Genomic DNA, 12,168 nt, shown 5'->3' on the forward strand with positions numbered 1-12,168 from the left:
TAGTCTATGATCTATGGCTCCCTTATCTTTGAATTTTCCTTCCTCCTCCCTTTTAATATCTAGTGAGCCCTGCTATATGCCAGATACTGGGCTACATGGTGGTAATATAAAGTCTCACAAGCCACGGCCCATGCCTCAGGAATGTGTGCTCCTATAGGAGGGACAAACGAGTACATTGAAGCAGAGCCAGTGGTAAGTGTTAGGCTGGAGAGGTTGTGGCGTGCTCTTGGGGCACAGAAGAGTGGCAGCTAACTGTATCTAGGGGGAGGTTGGTGAAGTTCTTTAGAAGAAGTGATATAGTTTTGAAAATAAGTAGGAACTAGCTAGAGTAGGGGTTCTTAACCTGTCATCCACTGATAGCCAAGGATAGGGTTCAATGTGTTTATGAATGTTAGATGGGAAAAAAATCCACCTTTATTTTCATTAATATTGAGCTACAGTTTAGCATTTCCTTCTATTATAAATGTAGAAAACAGGCCAGCTACACTGCTGCCACTGTCACTATGGCCCATTACAAAGCCGCCAACTTGAAGCGTGAGCAGTTCCGGAGGTACTTGGAGAAGTCAGGGGTGCTGGGCACACTGACCAAGGTGTTGGTATGAAGAACCAGAGAAACCTAACAGTGCTTTGGATTTCTTAAAGCATCACTTAGGAACTGCTACCCCAGAAAATCCAGAAATAGAGCTGCTGTGCCTAGAACTGGTGAAAACGAAAGAGAAATATAAAGCTATTGTAGAAAAAAATAAAAAACTGAAAGCAAAGCTTGCTCAGTATGAACCACCTCAGGAGGAGAAGTATGCTGAATAGGATTCTTCTCAGTTGAAAAGACACTGAAAAATGGTTTTGTATGACTTGAATACTTTGTATAATATATAATCTTTTCCAAACAGATGCTATAGAACTCTTTTAATATGTTTAATTCACCTATCACACTCTGTTATAAACACATAGAATCATCAATAAAAACTCAATATAACTTTCTTTGGATTTTAAAGCAGGAGAATCCAAAGTAAACCCTGAAAACACCCTAAACATAGCCATCTAACTCCTTACCTTAAAAGCCATTCTGTTCATTAGTCTGATTAGGAATGATGGCACTGGTTGTATTTTAGCCAAGGCAGTTTAGCATGGAGCTATTCCTTGGTGTAGTTCAGGATATGAACATAGGTACAGTCATTCTTTGAAGGTGATATACTGTTGTGTACATTCCCTATAGGCAGCTGGAGAGATCTGTGTGACACAAGATGCTTTTGTACAGGTTCCCATGAATCTTCTGCTCTTGTTTGTGTAACATGGAACAAATAACTCTTCTTTGCCACCACTTTGCCTTAGATAATTGTGTGTGAGTGCCAGTTTGAACTCTGATACCACATTTTCCTTCTATGCAATCATGCCTTGTTTGATAATCTTGCATTGCTTTGCTCTGAGCTTTAGTGGGTCCTACTTGCACACTGACCTTTCTGTGCTGTTTTTCAATTTGCCTAATAACAGCAGTTACCCTGATCGTAATTTATGCAACTTTAAACAGGATCACACTGTACCCCCTGCCTGCCTTATTTGCTTATTGAACACAGAACAGAGGCAATATACAACTCTGAGTTCACACACAAGCTGGGATAAGAAGAGGAATGAGCCATATATTGTGGAAAATCATAGTTTGTAGGTATAATTATACAGTGCTTGTTTCCCTCAAAGTACTTTTCTAGCCCTAAATTCATTTGATCTTCATTATCCCTGTGAAGTAGGTGGGGGCAAGTATGAGGGGAAGTTGGGTGCTGAATTTTTAGGCCAAAGACTGATGTTAATACAAATCACTCACTAACTGTAGAGCCTTGGGCATATCAGTGAACTGCTCTGAGATTTACTGTCTCCATCTGGTTAATGAGAAGAATATCCGTGATGCCTACCTCACAGGGCTGTTGTGAGGGTCAAATGAGAATGTATGTGAAAGATATGTAAATGGTAAAGCACTATATTCTTGTTTGTTAGTCCTTTTTCCTTTCTTTGGGTAGACTTACATTAGGATGTTTTGTTTTATTAATCACTTATTTTCCTTATTGATAGACCATTATTTTATAGACATATTCCTATTGCATGTATCCTCTCCCTGTTGTTAGAGAACCTATCTTTGTTTTTGGTCAAAACACACATATAAAACAAAATGATCCAATGAAAACTGGTTTAACTAGCAAAAGCCTTTGCACCTGTTGGAAACTATGACCAAGTCAATTACAAGGGCATTTAAATCAGTCGTGTTAGTAGGAATGTGGCAATGACTGGTGCCTCTTCTAGTCACAAGTTTGCTTTTGGAGGGGGGCCAGATAATATTGGAAGAACAATCGCTTGAATAGATTTCTCTTTTACCAATTTGAGTGCCTCCTACATGGGCAGCAGTGGACTAAGTGCTGGGTGTGATAAAGAGGAATGACTTAATTATGAGACATGCATATAATCAAATACAGTATGGGTTTGGACCTGTGACAAACCATTATAATAAAACATGGCCCCATGAGGGTTTTGAAAGAGAGAGAGACTTGGCTTCTTTAGTTGGTAAGATAGTTTCTTGGTAGATACAGGTCGAAATTTTTTTTTCTGTGGCAGCCAATTCTCATGTGCTTTTTACTTATTGGATTAATATTAATATTTATGTCAGTAAGCCAGGTGACTGTGACTGTCTTTTGTACCATCCTTTTTGAACAGAATGGCAACATGTGGGTTGGATAATCACACTTTTAGGTGAAACTGACTTGGTTAAACTGCTGTACCAGTCAGTGCTATTTGAGAATTCAGGATCAACCTAGCCTACAGAGGTCCTCTTCAGCATTTCTGTCAAGGATTTGGATTAAGACAATATACAAGAAGATGCTTGATGGAAGAGAAAATGGATCCCATCAGTTAAGCTCCTGCTATGCTTCAGCTTCTTTGTCTATAAAGTATTGACTTCACATCTTGCCTACCTCACAAGGTTGTTGTAAGAATCAAATTAAATATAATGGATGTAAAAGTGAAAAAAATAAATGTAGAAAATAAACTACCGTAATATTAACGTTAGTGACAATGTCACCAATAGAAACCATAGCTACATATCAGATACTGTAGATATTTCAAAATATCCCTTATGCTCATCACTGCTTTAAATTTATAGTAGTACACCAACCACTGGGCTTTATTAATGTATTAATAGAAACTATCCATATTATCATACCAAATATTGGTGTTAATATTTAATTGATTTTAATATTTTGATAGCTGAATTTCAATATAAATTGAATTTCTTTGTAATTCTACATGCTTTATTCTTTATTTTATATATTTAAAAGCATTATACTAAGAAAGGTCCATAGGCTTTAGGTCTACGGCAGATTGGCAGTGGGGTCCATAACACAGTGAAGGTCAAGAACCCCTGAATGGGGAAGAGGTTGGAGAAGGGGTGCTAGTTATTCCAGGAAAAGGAAAAGCCTCATGGATGTTTCAAATTATACATAATGTGCCTTTAAGGCAAATGTTGATAGGTGTGAAGACAAAATATGTACACAATTGTTTTGTGAAACACAGTAATATATACTCACCATGTTTTCATAGGAACATGTTGCTGGGGAGCAAAATCATTAAGCATATTAATAGCTCACCCAGAATTTCTGAAGCTGACAATAAAGGTCCATCATGACATCAGACTCTGCAGCAGGTTGTGCTGTGATAAAAGCCCAAGAAAGATGCCTGAAATACTTATTTGCTACTTTTTCTTATGTGGTTAGAATGCTAAGGATCATCTAAGAGCAACCAACATTTGCGTTACATGCATTGTAATGGTTATAATAGGTACTGGAAATACAGAGTATGCTAAAAAGTTATCAAACATTAACAGAAGCAGCAGTAGCTGTGGAAAGAGTACTTGACCAGGAGTCCTTAGCTTCAGGCCACAGCTTCAAGTCTGACACTAATATCTGTGTCACCTTGTGCATGTTTTATTATTGGTAAAATGAAGATAATGACTTCTGCTCTAACTTATCTTGTAAATTGCTCTAAAGATCAAATGAGTATGTCAAGATGCTTAGAAAGGTTTGAAACATAATACATGTTATTAAAATGGAAATAAAGTTGAAATATCAATATTATAACACTTTATGTTTTGAATATAGAAATAAAGTGAAATTTTCTATCATTGTATTATAAAATACATTGAAGAGGAAACCTTTTAGACAGATAGAATTTTAAAGATCTCTATATGTATAAAATATAAAATGTAAATGTAGCATATGAAATATCTATAACATAAGAGTTAAATTCTTACAAGACTGTAGACAATGAAACGTGTTATCTGAAGTCATTAGATAACTCCATGATAAAATCACTTTCTTAGGGCTGGCAACAAGCTTTCAAATATGACTTGCAGCATAAGACAGCAGTGAATTTATGTATGTGCTATTTAGATTTAGTGGCACTAAGATCACAAGGACATACACATTTAATTAGTGGAGTACATTCAATTCTAAAATTTAGATCACTTTCTCCAAATGAGCTTGTTCTTCATAGGAATCATGCAAGCAAATGTTGACAAATATTGCAAACAATGAGAGAAAGACATGAATCTTAGGATTTTTCTTCCTAAAAAATCTATTCTTATTAAGATGCTTTTCATTATAACCTAGCAGAGCAGGATTTAAGTACCAACCTGAGTCTTCTGTTCTCTAGGTCAATGTTGAAAGTTTATTTCTACAGTAAAACACATGTCTCACATTCTTGGTGTTGCCATATAAATCAAACAAAGAGAACTGCATTCCAATTCTCTCCATTATTACAGAAGCATACAACGTACTAACCACAACATTCTTCCAATTTTAGTTTGAAGTGTTTTTCAACTTCAAGTATGCTTGGAAAATTATTAAGCCAAGGCTATTGTGATTATACCTGTTAGACTTTTATTCTACATAAATTATCTAAGCCAAATGGAGTCCAAAATACTGACCCTTGACTGCCAATTAGAATAGTCCCTAATGCTCAATCATGTGCTAAAAGAGACAAATGAGCTAGATTTGAGTTTGAAAACTACCACCTCTGAATAAAAAAAAAAATGAAGCTGAATATGCATTTGGGAAAGACACAGTTAATGCAAATGGTAGAGAAATGTGGAATACTATTCTAAACTGCTTGTGTTCACTGCTTCCCGAGTACAGACACTTGCACCAAGATACAGAGACACATACTTATTAACTCACACATATGGATCAGAATGACTAAATATTTTAAAATCAGGAAAAACAAAACCCAGTAGATTCTGCCCCACAGTCTGTATACTGCACACACACCCACTAATACACACCCTTGACGAGTGTAAGATCCAGAAGTGCTTAAACAATTTTGTAGGCATAAATTACAAATTAATGAAACCTGCCGAAGGCAGGCACATAAAGACACGATGTTCAAGACATAAGCATTGAAGCAAGGCAGACACCTGAGAAAAACAGTCAGAAGTTCCCAAACTGAAAAGATTGTATCCTGGACATCCAAGTAGATGAAGGATTCAGGGCGAACAGATTTGTATCCTGGCACCAGAGCAGATGATGGGTTTAGGGACCGCAGCGGTCCCTAAAGACCATTCCCTCTAGCATCCAAATTTCTAAAAATTAAAGCTTAATGGTTCCAATTCTTTATAAGGTTGTCCTTTCAGTGGGCAAAGCATTGATCAGTGGTCTCAGTCTTGCCAGCTGGCTCCAAGGGCTCTGCCCCCAACAGTTCCTCCTCAGCATCCTTTCTTTTTCCATTCTCTTGAAGAAGGGATGCTCTGTTCACTTCACGTGGGCTTAGATTTATGAGGTGCTGAGAAACAAGAGTGTGGGGCCCTTCAAGTTGTACTCCCAGATGTAATACTGCAAGTGAGCCAACACAGGATTTTAGCATTGGCTAACATGTTTGTTCTACAAAGCTTGTTTGTTACTGGATCCAAATGGATGCCTCAGTCAAAGCAAAAACAAAGCAACAACTAAAAATGTCTTCCCTCATTGCCCCCCAAATAGCCCAATCCTTTCTGAGTCCAGGCTCCTGAATGCACATGAAACTGTGTAGCCTTGGCTGGGGGATCAGCACTCCCTCCTCAGCTGGAGGCTGCATTCAGAAAGAATGGATTTTTTCTGGCTTCTGATAGTCTGAGATATTGTGCCTGTCACTCAGAGGCTGAGCAAAATAGGGTTCAAAACAGAGAACAGAGATGTATAAACAGATGCAAGACAGTGAGAAGAGTGTACCAAGTACGGAGACTAAAGAGATTGGTATCAAGCCTTACCCTGGGATGGGCCACTCTCTCTGTGTCTGTAAGAAGCTCCTAGGCTATTTTAATTATAAATATTTATATCCATGGAAGCAAATTCAGAAGGATTTATATCCCAGGGGAGTGCAGATCAATAGATCTAAGCAAACCTCATCTCCAGGCTGACCACTTAACACTGTTATCACCGATTAGGGCTGCTTGGCCCTCTGGGGGGGTGTCAGTTCCCCTCTTGTCCTGCATAGGTCCACCCCATTCTTGGCCCCAAGAGGAAATCAATAACAGGATGCAGGGATCAATACACAGGACATCTGCTTGGCTGCAGTGGCTCACCTTAAAATCGGAGTTTGGTTAGCCCTTGTCTATACCGCAAGCCCCTATTCCTTCCTCCAAACCCTCCATCCTTCCAGATCTGCTGGAGCATTCCAATTTTGATCTTTAGCTCACTCACTGAAATCGGCCCAGATACTGCTGACTCTCTTGAGCAAGAAATAAAGACTTGGTTAACATTTGCCTTACTTTCCAAAAGTAAAGAAACTTACCAGACCTCAAGGATTGAGTCAGAGTTGATTTCCTGCTTCATGGCCCGGGGCATGCTTTCTGCTGCCGACTCTGGCCACCAAATACTGTCGGAGCAATTGGAGCTGGCTGGGTTACTGTTCCAGGTTTGCCTGCGTCTCCCTATGCTTGGTCTGCAGTTGATAGATCCTCTGCTCCTGAAGCATCCAGCTATTGACCCGCCCAGGGAAAGAAAGAAAAAAATGGAAAAAAAAATCAATTAATACTAACCGGCTTAACAAAACCCTGTATAGCACAGGCCTGGAGCATACAGGGTAGGAGTTGGGATGGTCTCAGTGGCAACAATGAGTGTGGGGACAGGCTCAGCCAGCTAGAAAACCTGATGTTCCAGGGACACGAAGCCAATATGGTAGGCGTGATCACACACACACACATATTCTCTCTCTCTCTCTCTCTCTCTCTCTCTCTCTCTCTCTCTCTCTCGGCAGCTTAGTCTGACATGCCCTAGTCTGACAGCAAAGAGGACAGTGCAGGTACATGTTCATTGTGAACTGGTGGAGGGTGACACATTCACCAAAACAGAAGAAGGGCTGCAACCAAACTCATAGAACCGGTGGATATTTTTGTTTTCTGGGGTTTTTTTTGGGGGGGCGGGGGTGGAAGAGGAAGAGATATTGTTTTGTTCTGAAAAGATAATACCATTCACGTGTCGCAGGAGAGTTCCTGAGGCATTTCTTCGTGCGTCTCCCTATCACACCACCACATACAGACACACATGAAGCTCTTTTAAGGGGAGCAAGAAAATGGGGGCACACCATACCTCAGCTGCCAGGCCCTCTCTCTTCTGCAGGAGCTGGCTTTGAAGGCTTGGGATTCTTGCATCTCGCTGTTCCAGCTGTAAAGAGTTTACATAGGGAGGGAGCCAGGAAGGATCATGAATGTCAACCAATGAGCAATTAGCATGACAAGACTAAAGTATTGATCCACTAAAGCTCCCTGCACTGCTGTAGCCCCAGAGGTAGAGCGGCTCCCTTGTCACTAACTCTGATAGTGCATTTCGGAAGCCTGTATTGTAGGACTGGCTACTTTTTCTATCCCCGATCCCCTTCTCAGGGCAGAGGAGTATGGCACCTTCAGGCTGCCCATCTGCAGCTATCAGAGTAGTCTCCATCCCTGGGCAGAAAGCTGCAGAAAAGAGCATAAAGAATGTAAAGATTTTGGCTGTCCTACTTTATTCATTTTTTAAAAATGCGGCTCCCTCCTGTTGGCACCAGGCATTTCTAAGTATTGATTGGAAAAGGGCTAGGGCGAAATCCTGGCCTGACAGCTGGGGCTGGAACTACTGTGGTTTTCCATTCTGCGTGGTCAGAGGCAAAGTGACTTTCACAGTACCAACTTCCGGCCAATCCAAATACACACTTACTGTGCACATAGTACTCATTTTAGTCAGTAAGGGTCAAGAAGGGAGAGGGAAAGATGTTGTTTCACTGAAGAGACAACCTTATTCCTAGGTGTAAGGCTATCATACATCGAAAGAGAAAATGAAGGAATTTTCAACTTAGCAGACATGGTGTTCAAATAACACTAGCCAGGTGAAATATTACCTCTGTAAGGTTCTTCATTCTTGCCATTGATTCCCACCTTTGTTACTCTCAGCTATAGGCACACTCGCCATTGATTCCCTCCTTTGTTACCCTCAGCTATAGGCACACTAACCTTTCATCATTTTTTCTACTTTTTCCCCTATCCATCCCATGTCTTTACAAATTTATTTCTTAAGTTGCCCTCCTAATTTCTTTTCATACCCTTCTTTAAGGACCCCCTAGCACTCCATCTCCTTCATGAAATCTCCCAAGCAGTGGTAATTATTCATTCCTGCGTGAGCTTCTACTTGTGCCAAAAACTTCTCTAGCAGTGGGGATATCATAATGAACAATATGGTATGGTCAATATACTTAAAGATATGGTCATTATACTTAACATATGGTCATTATACTTAAAGATATGGTCATTATACTTAACATATGGTCATTATACTTAAAGATATGGTCATTATGGCCATTGTATTTAAAGAGCTTACAGACTAAATGAATAATGAGCCATTCATTGACAGCAAAACCATCCATCCACCCACCCACCCACCCAACCACCCAGCCAGCCATCTATTCATTGATACATTCAATTTGTGCTTATCAAGAACTTCCTATTACCAGGAACTATTCTTTGCTAAAAATAGGATGGTGTGGCAGAGACTTGAATGCCTGCTGATAATCATTTTCTCCTCTTCTTCCCAGGCTCACAGACAATCTGTATTTCCCAGCTCTTTTACAATGGGGCCTTATGACTGAGCTCTGGCCAATGGAATGTAGGTGGGAGAGATGCATGCCTGGCCTGGCTCATAGAAACCCTCCTCATGGCCCTTCCTTCTCCTCCCTTCCAATGTGACTCTTGACGGTGACATGCTGAAGATGGGCGTGCAACCTGGGTCTTTGGGGATCCAGTTGGAGAAGAGTGCCCTGACCCACTTTGGACTATGGTGAAAGGAATCCAATTTTAATGTTGTTAAACAGCTGAGATTTTAGGATTGTTTATGTTAGTGTGAGTGTAGAAGCTAATGTTACTTTTACTGACTAACAAAAACACAAAGCAAAAACAGATATAGCCCCTGCCTTCACAGAGCCTGAAGCCCAGTGGGTGAAAGAGACATTAATAAAATAACTACAAAAATAAAAGTAAAAACACAATTGTGATAAGTATAATAAAGGATAGGTATCTGAGGAAACAAACACATGAGCCAGAGGAAACTCAACCTAGACAACTGCCATGATGCAATTATGTTGAGATATGAAGGGTGAATCCTGAGAGAACACAGGGGTGTTCCACTAAGAAGGAACAGAATGTGGGAAGTTGATATGGTAAGGAGGAGTAAGGTACAGTCCAGAAACCAAAAAACCCTAGTATGAGTAGAACACAGAGAATGAGAAGGATATGATGCAACATGAGACTGGAGAAACAGGTATGGACCCAACCATTCAAGGCCTTATAGATTATAGATTTCAGTGTCTGTCCTAAGATCAATGGGGAGCCATTCAAGAGTTTTATGCAAGGCTGGTGACAAAATCTTGTATTTTAGACAGGTCTCTTTGGCTGCAAGCCTGAAGAATGAATTGGTAGTTCTATTTCCAGCCATATGGTGGGTAGGCCAGATAACTCAAAAACCCTTCCACCAGAAAGTTAAGATATTTTGAATAAAATGGAACACACATTAAGTATAGGGCTAAGCTTGCAAGTAGAAAACTCCCCAAATGCCAGGTACAAAGAGGGAACTGAAACAAAATCAGTAAGCTGTGGGACGTGTATCTGCCTTGAGGAGCACTGCTCAGGCTCACTGACTACAGGGATTAGGTTTTACTACTCACATGGGGACAAGGGTCCATGAAAATTAGCAAGGGGAAACTGAATCCTCACATAAAACTAGAACCTTAAAAAGATGGCCTAAGGGGGAAAAAATCCATCTATTGTCACAACAATGCTTGTCTTTTCATGGTGCATAGGAAGGAAACAAGTGTCCTTTGAGAATCTGTGACTATGCTTTACAAGGTAAGGGGATTTATAGTTACTGTCTACCAAATTGAGAAACCTCTAAGCTGAAAAATTAAAATGAAACTTAGTCTCAGGCCAGGAATATCTCTGTGGCATTTGGCAGGAGCAAACCCAAAATGCTCTGGAGAGCCACACTTTCACAGAGGGCACCTAGAATTCCTGTAAATAAAGCCCTGTTGAGGATGTACCCACACATTACAAACTAAAGACCAACAGTGAATGTAGATAAAGCAAATAGCAGATTTATACCTTTGAGAACTTCAGGTGACAGAACAATCTGTTAGAGACTGCAAATAAATATGCTTAAAATGATTAAAGACATAAAGGAAAGTGTCATGCAAAAATAGCAAAGCATCTTGGAAAAAAAAAAGATAATAAACTAGAGGAGGATAAAAACCATGCATTCAGATCAAGAATGCAACTTTAGGCCGGGCATGATGGCTCACACCTGTAACTCCAGCACTTTGGGAGGCCAAGGTGGGAGGATCACTTGAGGCTAGGAATTTGAGACCAGCCTAGGCAACATAGTGAGACTCTATCTCTAAAAAAAATAAAAAATTAAAAAATAAAACAATTACCTGGGTTTGGGGGTGCACCTCTGTAGTCCCGTCTACTCAGGAAGCTGAGAGGGGAGGAGTGCTTGAGCCTAGGATGTTGAGATTGCTGTGAGCTATGATCATGCCATCGCACTCCAGCCTAGGCGACAGAGCGAGACCCCCATCTCAAAAAGAATACAACTTCTTCCCAAATGTGTAGGACTCCTGGTATGATATCAGGATTTAGGAAGCAATCATACTTTTTTCTTTTCTCTCTTTCTGTTAAATATGTTATTTGTATGGGACAAATCTCTCACTTGCTCTGTCAGTGACATCAAATATATAAGGGCATAATGACGGCTCCAAAGCAAGAAACATTTTCCATATTTAAAACTGATGATCAGCTCATAAGACATTCTCTCTGTTATGATTGTTCCAATGTCTCATAAAGGAAAATATCATCTCAGTGTGATTTCTTTGCTTCTTTGCACTGTTCAGCTCAATGTTCTCTCTCCAGCTGGGCATAAATTGAGGACACTGGCCTTTTCAATGGTGGACAAAAAGCCATAATGGGAGGGAGGTGGCAAGCATCAAAGGAAAGCTCAAAATAAGGAAGGCTCGTTATTTTATCAGAAACTAGTTTTTCTTGTTACTGTTTCAAAAATTATTCTCATGCCTCACAAAATAACTGAGAATAAGTAATGTACTAACATTAAGAGTTACCCAGTCAGCCTGAGCTGGTGCTCTGGATGGACCAAATGCTAGGATATTTCTTTACGGACCCAGGCTAAAGTTGTAGTGAGGGTTTTTGGTAGTGGAGAGACTTAGATGGAACTAGATGATTCCAAGCTCAGCTGGAATCAGGTCAATTTCATTCACTTGTGTCTTTTGAGACATTTATCACCATCACCATCATCATTATCTTTTATTGAAGTTCAACTATCTGCCAGACCACATGTTATTTCATCTTATTGTCAGAAAACCTCTGCAGAGTGGGCACTAATATCCCCACTTCTTGGATGAAAGATACAGAAAAATGAAATGACCCAAATATTCTCATCTTATATTAAAACCAGGGATAGGTTAAATGCCCTTAGCCCTCCTTAGCAGGTTTAAATAGAGACAAAGTCATTCAGAGCCCTAAGAAGAGCAGGTGCTAATAGAGAACTTCTTTCTTTGCATGGCTTCAAAGCAAGTTGTTTTAAGCAGCCAGAATGAGGTAACTGAGCTCAGCCACATTCATCTGTC

The 12,168-nt window shown here is 40.0% G+C and overlaps 1 pseudogene; it reads left to right on the plus strand.

Annotated features, from left to right (window-relative positions):
- Positions 1-497: 497 nt before the first annotated feature.
- Positions 498-976, plus strand: LOC101149720 (c-Myc-binding protein-like; annotated as a pseudogene).
- The last annotated feature ends 11,192 nt before the right edge of the window (positions 977-12,168 follow it).

This window comes from Gorilla gorilla, chromosome 18 (genome assembly GCF_029281585.2).
Source record: "Gorilla gorilla gorilla isolate KB3781 chromosome 18, NHGRI_mGorGor1-v2.1_pri, whole genome shotgun sequence".
NCBI classification, from domain to species: Eukaryota; Metazoa; Chordata; class Mammalia; order Primates; family Hominidae; genus Gorilla; species Gorilla gorilla.